The 18031-nt window shown below is 44.5% G+C and overlaps 1 pseudogene; it reads right to left on the bottom strand.

Annotated features, from left to right (window-relative positions):
* Positions 1-16434: 16434 nt before the first annotated feature.
* LOC127325634 (receptor-like protein EIX1) lies at positions 16435-17835 on the bottom strand (annotated as a pseudogene).
* Between the last annotated feature and the right edge of the window lie 196 nt (positions 17836-18031).

The following is an 18031-nucleotide window of genomic DNA, read 5'->3' on the forward strand; positions in this document are numbered from 1 at the left end:
CTTGTGGTGGCCGGCCCCCTCCCTCTCTCCCTCATTATATAGGTGGAACCCCAAGAGTTGGCCCAAAGAATCGAATAAGACCCCAATTCAAAACTTTCCATATGGGCGAAACCTAGGGGAAGTGGGACTTCTCCCTTTCCTTCTCCCTATGGCCGGCCAAGGAGGTGGAGTCCACCATGGACTCCACCTTCCCTCTTGGTTGGCTGGTTAGGGTTAGTGGAGTCCTTCCAGGACTCCAACTTCCATGGTGATTTCTTCTGGAAGGTTCTAGAACATTCTAGCGCCTTCCATAAATGCACCGAATCATTTCCAAACTTGGAAAGTGACTTCCTATATATGAATCTTATTCTCCGGACCATTCCGGAACTCCTCGTGATGTCCTGGATCCCATCCGAGACTCCGAACAACATTCGAACTCCATTCCATATTCCATATCTACTTAAAACGACATCAAACCTTTAGTGTGTCACCCTACGGTTCGTGAACAGTGCAGACATGGTCGAGACTCCTCTCCGACCAATAACCAATAGCGGGATCTGGAGATCCATAATGGCTCCCACACATTCAACGATAACTCAGTGATCGATTGAACCATTTACATACGATACCGATTCCCTTTGTCACGCGATACTATACTTGTCCGAGGTTTGATCATCGGTATCTCCATACCTAGTTCAACCTCGTTACCGATAAGTACTCTTTACTCGTACCGTGACATGATATCCCTTGTGAACCAGTCACATGCTTGCAAGCTAATTAGATATCATTCCACCGAGAGGGCCCAGAGTATATCTATCCGTCATCAGGATGGACAAATCCCACTCTTGATCCATATGCCTCAACTCATACTTTCCGAATACTTAATCCCATCTTTATAACCACCCATTTACGCAGTGGCGTTTGATGTAATCAAAGTACCCTTCCGGTATAAGTGATTTACATGATCTCATGGTCAAAGGACTAGGTTACTATGTATCTGAAAGCTTATAGCAAGTTGAACTTGATGACTTGATCTTATACTATGCTTACTATGGGTGTGTGTCCATCACATCATTCACCTAATGATATGATCTTGTTATTAATAACATCCAATGTTCATGATCAGGAAACCATGATCATCTATTAATCAACAAGCTAGTTAAACGAGAGGCTTACTAGGGACTCTGGTTGTTTACACAACACACATGTATCAATGTTTCCGGTTAATACAATTATAGCATGGGGTGTAGACATTTATCATGAACACTAAGATATAACAATAACTACTTTATTATTGCCTCTCGGGCATATCTCCAACATTTAGATATTAATTTAATAGCTTTACACAGAAAAATATGAGCATTAGAAACATGTGTAAAAAAATGCATATAGACATGCAAACATTTGCTATAAAACAATTGAATTGTACTTTTCGCAAAAAAAGCACTGGAATTCTTACTTGTCTGATTGTTTGAATCTGTTCTTCCTAAGATGCTGAATGTGGAAATTTTCGATGTACTCATCTAAAATCAACTTTGGCATGATTTTCTTGGGTGTTGTTGCTTTTGCTGCACGCTTTTTCCTGTTCCTTTTTTCAAAACTATTTTTATCACAAGATCTAGGCAGTACAATCAATGCATTGTTTCCTGTCCCTATGAAAAATATATATATAAGGTACATCAGCAGGGAAATGTTAGAAAAACAAGTTTAAAAAAATGAATTTCTATAACATGATATTAATTTGATAAAGTTTGACAAAATTGCCCGCATCTTTTCCTCCTGTATTGGTCAAAGGAGAACCATCGTGGCCATTGTACTTCATGCGGTTCTCTAAGAGTGATGATATAGAAATCAAGTTAATACATGTAGCAACTTCCATGACAAAGAAAAAGGTTTAAAACATAAAAACTAATAAAAAGACAAAGAAAGAATAATTGTTTGACACCAACCTTGATTAGATACAAAGCCTTCAACTATCTCTTCTTCTGAATAGCTATCAGAGAGCTGAGCGTAAGAGATAGCTATATTCTGTAAAGCATCAACAAACCTAGACCCTCCTTCCATTGTTTCCACTGGATGCATGGGGAAAAAGATTATACAGCTCAGCTATGTGATGTACAAAAAGAATAAGTTGCACACCAAGGAGGGGAAAGATATCAGCAGTATAAAAATTAAAAGACAAAACTTCCTGCCTTACCAGCATATGCAGGTCTGCTCTCAACAAAATCATCATAAGCGTCTGGAGAGCGAGGATTGCCTTCTGGTTCCATTGTATAAGACCCAATGCTGTCAAAGTCCACTTGTGAATCACTGATGTCAATCTGATGAAAACAAAAAAGGTAAGAGCAGTATAAAATCAGAAAAAAAAACACAACCAAAAAAGATCTTATGAAGGATAAAAATAAGACAAAAGAAAGAAGCATACAGTTTCCTGATGATTGCCAATATCTTCCATGAAGTTATCTTCAATAACATTATCATCCATTACTTCATTAGGTGGTGCATGTGCCAACGGATGGATAACAACAATATCATAACCACCATTTGGTTCCAGAACAGCAGGTACAATTGCTAAATCAGCACTATATGGAGTAAGAGAAATGTCCCTGAGCTGTTAAAATTAATTAAAAGTTAGTTATCACAAATTAAATTCAAAAAAGACAGTAGAGAAGATGGAGAATTCCAATTTAAATGGAAAAAAAGAAGAAGTTTAGAACAAAATGTACTGGAAGAACACCAAACGATTTCCGTGACAACAAGTTACGGTCTGCATTGTGTACAAGCATAAAATTCTCATTCCTTATGTGTGACATTCTTGGAATACTGTAATCAATTTGCTCAGCATTGGCACCAAAATCCAAGAAGTCCATGTACACAACCTGCAAACACAGAAAAAAATAAAGCAAATAGTTAAAAGAAAAAGAAACCTAATACTGTGGCATTTTTTTAAATTATCTATTAAAAAGGAATACCCAAAAAAGAAAATGCAACACTTACTGCCAACAAAGGTAAGCAACCGCCAATCCAAAGCATCCTGTTGAAATCACTTTCATCTTTGAAAACCTTAGCTTTCCAAGCATCAACCTCATTCCACAGGTGGTTGAGGCACAAGGTTCCCAAGTCAAGATTGCTCACTTCAGCAATGTCACTGTCCCTCAAGGAGTACAGATATTTCGGGTTCACGAAATTGTAGGTTGAAGGGCAAAGGACTGTGGTGATGAATAACAGTAAGAAGCTCCTGATAAAAACAACCTCCTCGTTAGCACCAAGCAGGACAGATTCTACATTTGCCACAGTAATCTGCTTCTTCCCTAGAAGATACTGGACATGTATCCCCTCCACTTCACTGACGATGTCAGGATCTGTACTCTCCATTACAAAAGGCTTGCTTCCAGAAGGAAAACCAAAGACCTTGTCAACAATATCCTTAGTGAAGTGTATGATCTTCTCCTTGTGCTGCAAAAACTTTGCTTCACCATGTGAAGTGTGGCCAGCAAGCCACTGTAGGAGATTCATAGGAACCATAAGGTGATCAGGGAGCTTTAGCAGATTGTCCAAATCATGTTTTGAAATGAAAGACCTCTGGATAGGATTAAATTTCTTCACTACTTTCATGTATCTGAGTGTCGAAAACCTTGATTGAATGGAAGGCTTGCATTGCGGTTCAATGTACGTGACGTTGACTACAAAAAAAAGAAATGAAACAGATAAATTATGCTAGATCATAATTAAAATACAAATTGAGAAACTATGATATTGCATAAGAGCAAAAATTTCAGAAAAATTAGATAAACTATGCTACTGCATATCAGAAATTGGAAAACTTTGATTGAAACAATACTTCTTTCAAAACAAACTAAATCATCAAGAAATGCGCATGTGGTGTCGTATCAAAACAAACTAAATGATCCAGTTAGCAAACAAATATACAAGACCATGACAAAAAGCAACATACAGCTTTGCTGAAAAAAACAGTGGTAGCATTTCATAAAAAAAAATGTACTCCTGATTCTATATGCCATTCCTACGAAAAACTGCATAATGCTATTCCTAACCATAGCATTTCATAAAAAAATGTACTACTGATTCTAGATGCCATTCCTAAGAAAAACTGCATCATACTATTCCTAACCATAGCATTTCATTAAAAAAAGTACACCTGATTATAGATGCCATTCCTAAGAAACCTTCATCATGCTATTCCTAACCATAGCAAAAAAAATCATCTTCAAAAAGAAGAAAAACAAACTAAAAAATGATAGTTCTACCCATAGCAAAATTCAAAATTCAAAAGCACATCAAAACTATACCATGCTAAAAAGAAAACTACCACCCTTTGCTAGATTTAGAAACCAGAACAAAACTCTTAATATCAAGTGGCTAGCATCATGAAATGGATTTTGCATGGGTGTAAGCTACTGGACAGTGTCTGGCCACGCAAGAAGTATAGAGAAAATTTAGAAAAATTTACACATCCGGCGAATCACCTGCTAGAGTCATAACGAAAGCAACACACAAAATCATCCACAAAAATCTGTAACTCTAGATGAAGAATAATTACCCTAAACAACACTAAAACATGGCGACGCACCATGAAAAAATCAACGTGAGTTACCGTGAAGCACCAGCGAAATAGATCTAAACATACGAAGCAGATCAGCAACGGATCGGGATCAAACCTTCCGCCGACATCGATGGGGATAACGAATCAGATCACCGAAGAACCCTTAGACGTGCGCGGGGGAGTGGCGGGGGAAGAAAACCATGTGCGGCCGGAGAAGAACCGGAGGAAGAAGAAGGGGTGCGGAAGCGGAGGAACCCTTAGACGGGAGCGGCAGCGGAGGAACCCTGGTCGGAATAGAAGGAGGAAACCCAGAAAACCTGGTCGGAGACGGGCGAACCCTGGTCGGAACGAAGAAGAGAACGCAGAGAAGAGTCCTATCTAAATGGGCCGGCCCAAAACATACGCGGGGGGGGGGGGGGGGGTGGTCGGTGAGTCGTATACACCGACCTGGTCGGTGTATAGGATTCGCCCGCGCCTTGGCCTTGATAGCTACGCGACGGCAGCGGCAGAGCCACGTCGACCTCCTGGTGATTCTCCCACACGGTGCCTGGAGGCCCACGAGAGCCCACCTGACGTGATAGGGGTATCACGTTGTATCACGTGGCCATCCATGTGCTTCGTCAGCCTCCTGGTGCACTGCTTTGGCCCACCCAGTGGGATTTCTTTTCATAAAAGCTTCGCGTGTAATTTTAGCGGAATTTTCTTCCTTCGTTTCTGCGCAAAAAAAAATAGAAAGGAGTTTTTGCTAAAAAACAACATCAATTCTAACAGTTTTTCCATTTCAAACTAAATCATTGAGCAAAATATTTAAAAAGGTAGATATATTTCGTTCGAGTCCAAGGCAACAAGATAGGAGATCAGTGTGGCAGTCCGCGCGGCCACATCTGATATGATGGACGGTTCAATGGCGGTGCTGCGTGCATCCACCTGTCTTCTGGGTGAGCCCTTGGCCACCCTCCGTGACGGGGCCTCGTGTTACTAGAGGGTGCCACAAACATGCTACGGGCGTCGCGTCGTTATCGGAAGGGGAACACGCCGCTTGGTTTTTCTCGATGTGTCCCCTCACAAGATCTTCGCCCCTAGAACCCTCTTCTAGGTCATCACTAAGATCATTTACCAGTACATAGTTGGGGCTAATTGGCACCTTATGAACAAGATCAACAGTGAGTTTGGATCTGTAAAGGATGTTAAAGACATGGTAGGTGCTTCAGCCGCACTCGGAAATGTTTCGGTTGGGAGCCGCAAAACTATGTTATTATTGTTCATGTACATATATGGTAACCATAGTTTATCAGTGGTTCAATAGTCCTGTAAGCAACCGTACAAACCATCATAGTTAAATTGGAAAAATATAAATTATTTATATTAATCTTTTTTACTGAAATATAATTTCATCATTCTCTCCACATATTGCCATTTAATAATTTTATTATACCTAAAATAATTAACTATATAATAAAACAATTAATATTAAGACACAAATATTTTATTGGTTTGATTTACTATTTCCATTTAAAAATACACTTTGCACTACATTTTAAGGCATATATTGCAAGGCACTGATGTTCTTTCTTTCCAAGATGGTGCTCTTAAAATTCTTGGGTTGTGCCAAATTCTTGTTTAGAAGTGAAACATACGAAAAAAATGAATACACATATGTGTGTAGATCATTTATGCCACTTAAATAAATTTCAAGTATATGTACTGTGTTTGTGCCTAATTTAGTGTCCTTCGAAATAATGACAGAGAGCAAAGCTAAAGAGTTTTCTTGAATGCATGGTTGTCTATTTTAGGTGTAAGTAAATAGAAAGGGATGATTATAATCATAATAACTAGGAAATGTAGAATACCCAAAATATCTATGGTGGTTATCTCCTTAGAATTGTTTAAGAATTGTTTAATTGATTTTTTATTAAAGTGGAGATCATTGTACGGTCACCTCTTTCTTGGGTTTCGCTTGGACTTTTCCTTGGGAAGCAAAATCGACACAGCCAACACGCAGCGTAAGGGCATCTCCAACTGAGCGATGCAAAACGGATGCTTAAATTGTCCGCTCGTGTCCGTTTGTGTCACCTCCACCGGCGCCAGCACCTTTGACCTTGAGGACTGCGATTCGGCGTCTCCTGGGTCAGGCATCCTCCGGCCTCGCCTTGACATGCGACACCGAGTCCGGCCTCACCTCGACCGGTGCCAGCACCTTTGACCTTGAGTCCCGATTTGGACCGCATGGCTGCCCCTCGAGCTACCGTCGATGGAGCATGCCACAGAGCTGCTGTGGAGGAGCTTGAGGTTTTTCTAGGCGCCACAGTGAGGGGAAGTAGGGAGGACGGGGGCGGCGAGATAGGGGAGGCTGGGGCAGGGGCCGGCGAGGTAGGGGAGGAGTGCGTGTTGTGGACAGTGTGATTGGGAGTGGGAAAGAAGTAGGAGATGGGAAGGTGGAGTATCTTTAGGATATGGTCAAAGATGCAGTACTCTATCGGTATGTGACATGGGTATGCCTAATGGACATGTCACGTGTATACCCCTGGTTTATGTTTTCATGTATCTTAGGAGTTGAAGGCCTACGGATCTGAAGGTTTGGAGGCCCATAAAGCCGAAGATATGCGGTCCGAGGGAGTAGACTCAATAAAGGAAAACTTGTAGCAATATATGGAAAGGCCCAACGCGGCCCGATGTTTGTATACTTGTACATCACGAAAAGCCTCGGCTTCTCCTCCTATATAAGGGTGAAGTTGACGTAGAAGAAAGGATCGATCATTGTTAAACCCCATCCACCGTTTCTTTCTAGTTAGGCGCCTTTGTTCGTCTGACCACCTTCGGGTTCTACTTGCCCTCTACTTCCACGAAACCCTAAGTCTACAATCTGTTGGCATTGACGAGTTGATACCTCGTCAATTGGCGCCGTCCGTGGGGATTGAGGTAGCTAGGTCCTGATCTCGATGGCATCATCATCATCGTTGGCAGCAAGCAACGCAGTGGAAGGAGGTAAACCAATCCAATCTGGCTTTGTCGATTTTGTTCCTCACCCTCCCGCCCATTTGCTTGCATACGCCAACCTTGGAGAAGCAATCAACCTGACGTTCGGGAGCTTGCGTTTCTTTGTCGGGAAAGAAGGTTCATATCGCTTTTCGGCCCCGACTTTTTCGGGACCATTGGCGACCGAGCCCGAATCTTCGGGATCGTCAACACCATCCATCAACTCAGGCGACGAGGAGATTTTGCTGCCACGCTTCACCAAGCCCGATGATAGCGGGAAACTCGCCGATCTGTTCGGCGGGATGACTTTTGGGTCAACCGCTGAAACCGATTTACTTCGGGCCAATGACTTTGACAATTTCACCAACTCCGACTTCACCAATAGCATCAACTTCAGCGCTAGCGAGGAGGTCTTCGCCGATCTATACGACGGTGTCACCTACCCTTTGCATGGTGTGAGGATGCAAAGTCTAGCACCACGCAGAAGAAACTCGATGATTCAAAATCCCGAGATCGATGATAGCGCAGACTCTACATGCCATCAGATATGCGTGCTCACGGCATCGGAACTCGACAAAAAACTCACTGCTAGCGAAAAGGCTTGATGTGACGCTGAGGCGAAAACCGCGAGTGCAGAGTTTGCCTTGAGCGACAAGGATGAGCAGATTGCCCAACGAGAAGCTGCCATAATTGGGCGACTCAATATGCAATCCACAAGATTCTCGAGTACTGTTATCTGGATCCTTGTTTGTATCTTTTGCTTCGTGTTTTCTTCATACTTGTAGTAAAAATTTCCTTCTTTTCAGCAGAGGGTATTGACGAGATGTACACCAAGAATCAAGAGCAAGATGAAGATGAACTCCTCGACTCCCTTTTAGAGTTTTAGTGCTGGAGATGAACTGTTCCCTTGCCCGCGATTGCTTGAAGGAGAGCCGGACTGCATTCGAGCGTTTGTTCCCGCACTTCTTCCCCAAGGTTGATGTGCCGGACAAATTCGAGCCTCTTTCATAATTGACATCAAAAATTACCGCTGACATTCAAGATTTGTACCTAGAAATTGCTTTCGGAAAATATAGATACTTAGTTAATGCCATAAATTAGATTCACCATTGAAGAATTATGCTCAGATGAAGAATTACTGATATGTAATTAAATTGCCGTTGAATATTTCTACCAATGAATTATTGTGAAAATTACTATCAAAATTTTTAAAAGTTGGTGCAATTTTTTTTAAAAAAAAATAAAGACAGACCGGAGCACTGCTCATGTGCACCATCCTCTATGACAGGGCCTGATGCTATTTCGAGGCCGTCACATACATGATACAGGGGTCGGGATCAGAAGAGGAACATGTCGCTTGGTTTCTCGACTCATCTACTCGCATGATCAATGCTCTGGAATCACCTTCGAGGCCATCACCAGGATCCTCGACAAGTACACATCTTGGATTGATTGGGACCTTGCGAACAGGATCAACGGGGAGTTTGAATCAGCCAAAGATGCCAAAGACGTGGTATGTACTTTGTCTACTTAGAAATATTAAATGTATGATAACTACAATTTATCAATGTTTCAACACTGTCGTATAAGTAATTGTACAAACCATCATCGTTAAATGAACAAGTATACGTTATTTATATTAAACTTTTTTACTCAAATATAATTTGGGCATTCTATCCACACATTGCCATTTTATCCTTCTATTGTACATAAAAAAATTAACTACATAATAATACAACTAATATTTAGACACAATTATTTTATTGGTTTGAATTAATATTTCCATAAAAAATAAAATTTGCACTATTAATGCATATATTGCAAGGCACTGATGTTGTTTCTTTTTGAGACACTGCAACTAAATTCTTGGGTTGAACGAAATTCTTATTTATTGGTGAAACATACGGAAAACAATGAACATACATATGTTTATAGAGCATTTGTGCCAATTAGATAAACTTCAAGTATATGTATGTGTTTGTGCCTATTTTAGTGTCCTTCAAAATCATAATCATGGCAGAGAGTAAAGCTAAAGAGTTTTCTTGAATGCATGGTTGCCTATTTTAGGTGTAAGTGAATACAAAGGGATGATTATAATCATACTTAATAGAAATGTAAAATACACAAAATATCTGTGGTGGTTATCTCATAAAAATTGTTTAATTCCTTGTTACTGGAGCCATTGTGCTGTCACAACCAACACGGAGCATGGAGCGTCCTGGTTGTAAATTAGCCACTCATGGCGAGAGCTACTTCTAATCCGCAAATCCTGATGGGCTGCGCTAGCCGTCGGGCGACCGATCCGCTGCGCGGGATCGGTCGTCCCGCAGCCGTCCGATGCACATCCAGTGGCCCACAATCAATCTCTTAAATCATGAATGCAGGCAGCTGGACCCCACGTCTGGTTGCATGGGCGATTTACACAAAAATAATCCTTTTCTGATAGTATAGCACAGAGTGACCCTCCGGCCAAACTATTTCACCCATCTAACCATTTTGTGTGGCGTCCCTCCCATCGGCGCCACACCTCGCTGTGTGGCGCCCATGCGAGCGGCGCCACTCTCCCATCCGACGTGAGTGGCCGACGCTGATGTGTGCTCGAGTCTGACGTGGAAGGATGTGTGGCGCCGCTCCCATCGGCGCCACACATTGAAAGTGTGGCGCCGCTCGGAAGGGCGCCACACATCCTGTTATAATTGCCCAAAGCATACTGTAAGACAATTCTCCAGGGACTTAGCCATTTTGGCGACCATGTTTGTGTGGCGCCGATGCCACGGGCGCCACACAGTTCAGTGTGGCGCCGGCGCCACGGGCGCCACAGAAACAGGGTCGCCAAAACGGCTAAGTCCCTAAGCGTCCGGAGCCCCTGGATGTTGTGGACATATAAATTGACATGTGTGGCGCCCATGGCATCGGCACCACACGTTGACTTGTGTTAAACCATGAAAATTCCTACCTTATTTCAACAGTTTTCAATACAACAATCGCAATTTCAATAGCAATTTCATACACACATCATACACATAGCACACATCATAGCTCACATCGTAGCACATAGATTCGAACAACACGTAGCAATGACGACATGGTTCAAAATGACATAGAGTTCACAACACGTAGCAATGAAGATAGAGTTCACAACATGGTTCGAAATCCATCTACCCTCGACGTCCCCTCCTCACGGGTTGCTTCCGGACGGCCATCCTTTTCGTCCGCTGCTGTTGCTCTTCTTGCTGCTGCACCTCCTGCTCCTCTGAAGATGACGGCTCATCGTTCCTCATCCTCCTCAAAGCTGATCTCCGCGGCGGCTCCTCATCTGACTCGATCACAGCCTTCTTTCCTCGGTTCGCATAATCTTCTGGAGTGTAAAGGTTTGGAGCCTTGCCCCTCGGCTTCAACTGGTACGCAGACCGTGTGGCTTGCTTCTTGCCTCGACTAATGCTTTGACTCAGAATGGTGTCGTCAGGAATCTTCAGAAACATGAACACATGAGATTACAAAAGTTGGAATTAGTAAGCACATGTTTGACAGCAACAAAATAGTCCATACCTCCGCCTCTTCAGAAGAGGATGTAGCCGCAATTTCGCCTTCGCGGCAACCTAGCAAGTTGGCTAACCGCCGCAACTTCCGTGCAGTGTTCTGCGTCATGGAAGTCATGGTTACAAAGCCGCCAAACACAATAGCTTACATTCAAAGTTGGTGACCATAGCTTAATGAAATGCCGCATCGGTACGATAGGCTTTTTATCTCTATGGCTCTGATCCCAAACAACCTCACACTCGTCAGCTGTTTTTTGGATCACGGACCGCTGTGACAAACATATTATACACAATTTGAGCGAGCACATGCCAATATAGATGATGTACTAGCTAATGAGAGAATACATTACCACGAAGTTCAGAGAGGAAGCAATAGAAGTCGATCTCCCTTGTCGAGCAGTCCTGTCGTACTGGCTTTGCGCAACCTCATCGAACGCGATGGGGTCGTCCAAGATGTCGTCATCATACGCGTGGTTCACTAACTCGATACGCGTGTTTTGATGAAACCATTGGAGATAGTTGTTGAAAGCGGCCAAGTCGTGAGGGACAATCTCGACATGTCCACCATTCCGTATTGCTTCCAAACAGTGTTGGAACGTTGTCACGTGAATCCTATGATGGACAGGCCAATTCGTGATCTTCCTCTGCCGCTGCCTATCAAGCCTGCAAGATATTGAGCACAATGGATAAAGTTAGATTCTATCGCTTCCTATGATCAACAAGGTTTCATCGCATGATTGAAGAAGTTTACCTATGGAGCGCGTGGTCCATGTCTTGCCACACAGGTGGGCACTCCTGATACAACCCGAAATGTCTCATCACTCTATGCGGCTGGTGGTATTCAACAAGCCACATGCATATGAGTGGGCACCGCATACGCCAGAAACCCGCCTCCTCCAAGCACTTGGGGTTGAGGTCAGTCATCGCCGAGCCAATACGGTAATAGGTACCATATGGCTCCCAATCCACCTGCAGCATACAAATATTTCAAAATTTACAACATGGCAATGAAACTTATGAAATATGATTGCAAAAGAGTGATGGCTTAAAATCGGTTACCTGCTCAGCGGTAAGAGTGTCCAACTCCTCAGTGTAGTGCCTGTACATGACCATTGGATCGCTCGTCATCTCCGAGACATTGTCCCAAAGGTATGCCCAAGTGGGCTCCCGATAAGGGTTGTTCCGGTAATGAGGCCATGGCCTCGCGTTGAGTATCCTGGGCCACCCAACTGATAGGCGGTCCCACTCCATACGGAAAGAAGGAGCAAGCATCCACCAATACCGCCGCTCCCAGTCCTGCGACAACCTTCGTCCAACTGCGTACATAAGACATTTGGTTAGTACTTTGTCTAGCAGACTACTATAGAAGAACAGTACATATAGCAAATCATCACCTGCCGGTAGAGGTAGGCAAGTGCCGCTGTTCCCCAACTCCACGGGTGCTCCAACACCATAAGCGCCTTGAGCCAACACCAATGGGCCAACTTCCCACCACTGTCAGCAAAGAGAGTCCTCGAAAGCATATACCACAAGTACACTCGGGTGTACATCCTGACAGTGTCCTCATCGGCCTCTGGCAGGCAAGTACCAAAGTTAGTCCTGATCCAAAGGAAAGGTGCGCCGGCGGGAGTTCTATCCTTCTTATCTGCTGGCTCTGGAGGAGCCATGCCAATAAGGTCCTCCATCTGTCCGCGCCACCCATCAGAAGCTGTGTTCATACACAGTGGCTCGCCCTGAATAGGAAGTCCAAGGATCATGGAAACATCTTGAAGAGTAGGGGTCATCTCGCCGGCCCTCAAGTGGAAGGTGTGCGTCTCCGGCCTCCACCGGTCGACAAGGGCGGTGAGTGCCGCGGCGTTCATGTTCGCCCCGGCATACAAGCGTGATGAACGGGAGAAGACCGGTAGGCTGGATGAATTTCGTGTACCTCTCGTCATACGGCATTTCACTTACTGTGCTGTGGTAACGAATCTTAAAGGGGTGAAGAACCCTTCTCCTCTCCGTCATATGAAAAGCCCGGTGATCCTTGTCATACTCATGATCTATGAGATACACAATCCTACATGTTTACATAAATAGACCATATTATGAGCCATTCCTAACAAATATGAGTTATTCCTACATGTAACACATTCGAATGCATTTGAATGCATTAGCCATTTTGGTTCCACTAACAAATATGAGCCACACATACATGAGAATATATCTAGGGTTCCAAGAAATCGAGTGTGTCAACACACACATACATACATATACATACATAAGAATATGGTTACATACATATCCAGGCTTCCTACACATACACATTCAACTTATATTTGATGTCTAGGGTGCCAACAAATCTAGGGTTTCAACACATAGATACATGAGAACATGGATTCAACTTTTAAGATTTTCATATCTAGGGTTCCATGCCTAAATCGAATTAAATCCGAGAAAATCATGGATGAAACGAAGGGGATTGAGGGAGAATACCTTGAGGAAGGGATTGGGAAGAGATTGGCCGGGCAGATCTGATGATTTGGTGGTGGATTTGGTGGGGGGAGAGGGGGGAGGAGGAGGAACCGCCGGGCCGCCTTCTTCTTGCGCCAGAACAGAGAGGAGAAGAGAGGAGAGCTCGGGCTGGGGCGGGCGCGGGGCCACACATAAGTGGATGTGTGGCGCCCTTCCGAGCGGCGCCACACTTTCAATGTGTGGCGCCGATAGGAGCGGCGCCACACATCCTTCCACGTCAGACTCGAGCACACATCAGCGTCGGCCACGCCACGTCGGATGGAAGAGTGGCGCCGCTCGCATGGGCGCCACACAGTGAGGTGTGGCGCCGATGGGAGGGGCGCCACACAAAAGGGTTAGATGAGTAAAATAGTTTGGCCGGAGGCCGGGTCAGTCTGTGCTTTTCTTTCATAAAAGGGTTATTTTTGTGTAAATCGCCGGTTGCATGCACGTCACTGAGAACATATCTAGTGCTACGTTAGGTATGTGTGCTACTTGATTCCAGGCTGATCTGAACAGTCGATTCATATTTGAGGGCCAGGATCTGAACACACTCTGAAATTTACTCCCACCATGGCACATGAGCAAAAAGGACCCTATCCTTTTTCATATTGCTGCACGGGATCCCTGTCTAATCTCTTTCTCTTGCATTCACTGCTGCCAATTCCTAGCTCAACTAGAGCCATTAGGAATCTTTCAATCACCGCATGTTTAGGAAAATGCTCGGCATCACGAGCTTTGAAGGTGACTATAAATCAACCAAAATAATTTCATTCAAACACCACGTTCTGCAGATTGTAGCTTATAGGCAGGGTGGCCGATCCAGATCTAAACGCAACGGTGATCGATCCAGATCGAACCATAGCAGCAGCGTGCCTTGTCTACTAAATATACGGAAGGCCATTGTCTCCTGAATAAACATAATGAATCATGGGGCTTGTCAGTTCAGGCCTTTCTTTGTATCGAATGTGCCAGCTTATTCTTTCCGTTGTAGTTGGGTTTGATAAATTTCAGTTATCTCTTTTGGTGTGCTGCATACTTATCTTGGTATGGATTCTGAATTATTGTTACTCTTTGCTAATGCAGGTTTCAGTTTCTACTAGATTGGTTGTTTAGCAAGAATTCTTTCATAGGATTTGTGAAGAAAGAAGTTAGGGCTATTCCAGCTGAAAATAATGGAGCACGAAGTCGATCAGGTGGGATGAACATTTTTTTTGCAAGCCCAGATGGTCATGTTGTCAGTGGTGGAGTTGCTGGCCTACTGGTGGCGGCAAGTCTTGTTGAGGTGCTGCTACTTACCTTTCATAAGAATTTGAATGCTTATGAGTTTGATTTTTCTAGCAATATTTGCATATAGGTGAAAAAACTTGGTTTACATATTCGGCATTCGTTTTATGAAATAGAGTAGCTTAATTCCTCCTCTTTACATACATTTTTGTTATATTAGATCCACTATCTTTGTCATATGTATTACTTCCTGTTATTCAGATAGATATTTATTAGATTAGTTTTAGTGTATTTTCCATGATTAGCTCCTCTCAATTTAGCTTGAGAAGAGTAGTTTACATAAGATTTTTCGGTCCAGTACCATCAAGGACATGGAGGGTTCAGTGTCTGCCGGTGAGGTAGAGGCCGTCGACCCATTTGTTGGCTTCAGAGAGAGATAGAACTTTATCTTCTTTGTGTACTAATACATATTATCGAGTGAGAGGTTTTGTTACTGCCAGTCCACTAATGTTTAAATGTATTCGAGATGAGAAGAGTTGCTTACATAAGATAGATAGTTACCAAGATTACTTTTCGGTTGAGTAGCGGTAAGGACGCGGAACATTTTGTCTACACGGCTTCGTTGTTTTCCTAGATTTTGTTAGCTTCAGGTTGTTATAGGAGAATATTTCCTATCGGTAAACTTAGGACGATAATAAATGTACTCCCTCCGATCCGAAATAAGTGGCGGGCGGTTAATACAGATGCACTTTTACAAATAACCCCTTCTAAAACAAGAAAATATGTGGATTCTCGTATCTAGGTCGTTGGCTGATCGTCGCCGGCGTGCGGGCATCTGCACCAGACTGCCTCGGCCACGCGCGGGGCGCGGGCTGGCGAACTTGACGGGGCTCCACGTGCCGGCGAGGAAGCCCACCGCGCCGGCATGTCTTCTGGCGGAGGCGCCCTCTCATCGGCGAGGATTGCCCGACTGCATCAATCTGACGAGAGAGAGCGGAGGCCTTCGAACTGGGAGCGGAGGGAGGAGGTCCAGGTGGTGCAGCGCCGGCGAGATCGGAATTGGATTGGGTGGGGCGGCGTACCAGACGTTATTGGATCTCCAACTCACAGATAGATTCAGGAATATGGCCAGTGAAGTTATTGGAGCAGAAAATCAGTGCTAGTAACTCTCGAGCTCGGTACTTGGGTGGTAGAGGTCCTGATAAGGAATTATGAGACAAATCGATGTGCTTTAAGCTTTCCAGAGAAACGAAATAGTCCTCTGTAATCAAACCGTGTAGGCTATTGTTGCTCATGTCGAGGATGGTTAGATTACCGAATGCACTGATCTTCGATGGCACTTGTACAGTAAGATGGTTGTTAGAAAGAATAAGATCCTTCAAATGTGTGCAGTTCCCTACACCAGGTGGTATTGTTCCATCGAGGTGGTTGTTTGAGAGGTCAAGGTGCACTAACCTGGTGCAATTCCCAATTCCTTGCGGTATAGCTCCAGCAAGGTGGTTGTCAAAAAGGCAAGGTTCCTTAATTAGTGCAATTCCGAATCCCTTGCGGTATAGCTCCAGTAAGATGGTTGTCAGAGAGGTCAAGGCTCCTTATTTTTTCGAAATGGGGGCGCCGTACCCCAGCCTCTGCATCAAAATGATGCATATGGCTGCTTTATTTCCAATCAAGGTTCCTTATATTAGTCCAATATTCCCCTATCTCTGCTGGTATAGCCCCAGTAATGTTGTTGTTAGAAAGGGAGAGGCTAGATAAGCTGGTTAAGTGCCTCATCCTGTTTGGCAGTCTTCCACTCATAAAATTGTCACTCATTCTCAACTCCATCAATTTGTTTGATGTACACGATGGCAAATTCTCTAAGAACTCTGTTATGTTTCTGGAGGAAAGGCTCGTGTCAAGCCACACCAGTTCCAACTCACAAAGATTCTTCAAATCTACTGCCATCGTGGCCGCGTTACCATTATCCGAAAAATCTAATACTTGTAGTGTCTTCATACTTGCTAGTTCATCAGGAAATGGATCATGTAGATAGGTGTTGTAAAGACCGAGGTGCCGTATGCTTGTGTTGTTCCAAAACCAACATGTTGCAACAGGATGATCAAAGTAGTTTCCGGAGAGCTCAAGGTAGTGAAGATTTGTGAGGTTTAGGTGTGTGAGCGAGTGGTTTGCACCTGGAAGCGAGCAACCGGGAAGGTAGAGGGCCTCCAGAGATGGAATCATGTTCATCACAACAGGCCAATCGTCGTCTATCTTGTTGAGATTCACCGAACTCATGTCAAGATGCACAAGCAGAGGCAGACGGGTTAACCACGAGATGTCTGTGGAGTAAACGCTAGCCATGGTGGTGGTGTCAGAAGAATCCGGAGAAGAGGAGAGGGAGAGGTATTCCAGCTTGGAGAGGTTTCCGAGCTGAGGAGGTAGGGACCAGAGAAGGGCATGCCGGTGAGATCAAGGTGCCTCAAGTTGTTGAGAGAACCCAAGAACTCTAGGACACGCCCATCAGCTGCCTGCTGCCCCCTGCAGGAACGTGTAGCTGAGATCGAGGTACTCCAGATGTTCCAGGTAGAGCAAGGAAGGGCTTATCTGGCCGAGCAAATATGTATGGCTAAGATCAAGCTCGACGACATGGCCGGTCACGTTGCTGCACGCGACGCCTGTCCACCGGCAGCAATCGTGGAGGAGCACCTCCTCTTGCGATGACGCGAGGATGTTGTAGGTGTCGTTGATGCCTTGCTTGAAGGCTAGCAACGCTTCCCTCTCGGCTGGCAAGCAGGCGGCCGGGTGGAGCTGCACCGTGTCGGCGGCGACGAGGAAGAGAACGGCGGTGGCGATTAGGAGGACCAAGGCGATCTGAGCAACCGAGCGACACATTGAGACCGATGGGTGCTCTGTCACAGCCTAATACTCTGCTATATCATCGCCCTACCCGTTAAGATCCTCGTTTGCAGCAACATGTTCAGGTATTTGCTCTGTTTTGAGCCCCAGTTCTTGCTCACAAGGTTGCGCGATGTGAGCAAGAGAGCCTGGGCACGAGCAGGCTCTGGCGACGCGTGCAGCCTGCGGATCTAGATCGGTCGCGTGGTGGGTGCGCCGCTCTCGCGCTGCCGTGCATTCTCCTCTACTTGCTGGGCTTTCAGCTCGTTTTTGTCTACCGTTACAACACATTCAGTTCCAGATTGCGAAACATCAACAAGGAAGGGAACATAGCAGAAAGCCAAAACGGCTGGGGTTGACATGGCCCACGACTACAGAC

This window comes from Lolium perenne, chromosome 3 (genome assembly GCF_019359855.2).
Source record: "Lolium perenne isolate Kyuss_39 chromosome 3, Kyuss_2.0, whole genome shotgun sequence".
NCBI lineage: Eukaryota > Viridiplantae > Streptophyta > Magnoliopsida > Poales > Poaceae > Lolium > Lolium perenne.